At 46.2% G+C, this 1,186-nt stretch overlaps 1 protein-coding gene across 1 annotated transcript in view; it reads left to right on the plus strand.

Annotated features, from left to right (window-relative positions):
- Positions 1 to 1,186, plus strand: part of TP53BP2 (tumor protein p53 binding protein 2) — a 66,625-nt gene that overhangs the window by 26,220 nt on the left and 39,219 nt on the right. The window lies entirely within an intron of this gene.

A 1,186-nucleotide genomic window follows, 5' to 3' on the forward strand; every position in this document is an offset into this window, starting at 1 on the left:
GGTTCTTAAAATATGAAAAAAAACAAAAGTATATATAGCCTGGGTTGAATGACACCCAGCGTCAGTGCCATGCCTGTGATCCCAGGCCATCCTGGCTCCGCCCCCCTCACTCTGGACCCACAGGGAGATGCTGTAGAGAGATGTTCCAAGTCATTATGTGGTACCCCCATCTGTAGCATTTTAGGATCTGCACGCTGGTGAAGAATGAGGCCTTGTTCACACCAAATGCAGACCGGATCCGGTCAGGTTTCTGCACACGCAGTGTAGTGGGTTGTGCCGCGTTTTAGGCGCGTTTTGGATGCGTTTAGGGCCGGTTTTGGTAAAAAAAAAAAAAAAAAATTTTTTTCACGTTTAACATGGACTTTCAGGCACTTGCATGCGTTTTTGATGCGTTTTAGATGCGTTCCAGATCCTGAGCAGGTAAAATAGGGCTTGCCGCATTTTTTTCATCCGGTCTGGATCTGGTCTGGATCCGCACGCTGCGATGTGAACTGGAGGTCAAAATACCATAGGAATACATTGGACGCAGTTTTGATCCGGTCTGCACCTGCTCTGGTCCGGATCTGCTCCGTGCTTGCTTGGTGTGAACAAGCCCTGAGAGGAGATGGTTTGTGATTTCACACCACAAGACCTAAGAATTTGTTTTTAAATAAAAGGTTTGGGAGTTTTCCAATGGCTATAGGAAGGGGGAGCCCCTGTTAGTGGTGTTTAACTGCAGACACTTTTACTTGGTACTGTTATACCAGGGGTAGACAACATCGGCACTCCAGCTACGGTGAAACTTCAAATCCTCTCATGCCAATGGCTGTCAGTCTTGTAATGCCTCATGGGATTTGTAGTTATAGGTTTGCTACCCTTGTGTTACACTGCATATTCTCAGGAATTGGTGGGGTGTCTTGGGGGTTTTGAAGCATTGCTCCAGGTCCTCTGGTACCGTAACAGACTGCTAATGGTGCCATGTCAGTAGCAGGGATTCATCAACACCCCAATCTACAGGTACAAAGCACATCACACGCTGTACTAGTCAGCATTCAGTAAAACTTTATTATTCCATGTGGACATTGCACTCCATGGTACTCCACTCCTTTCCTGTCTTGTTTCACCTTGAAACTGTGCTGAATTGTGAAATCTTTGGAGAGTTTATTGAATTCTGACTCCTATGTAGTGAAGTCACTCAGTTGGCACC

The sequence above is a fragment of the Nanorana parkeri genome, unplaced genomic scaffold (assembly GCF_000935625.1).
Source record: "Nanorana parkeri isolate BGI_ZX_2015 unplaced genomic scaffold, ASM93562v1 scaffold240, whole genome shotgun sequence".
NCBI lineage: Eukaryota > Metazoa > Chordata > Amphibia > Anura > Dicroglossidae > Nanorana > Nanorana parkeri.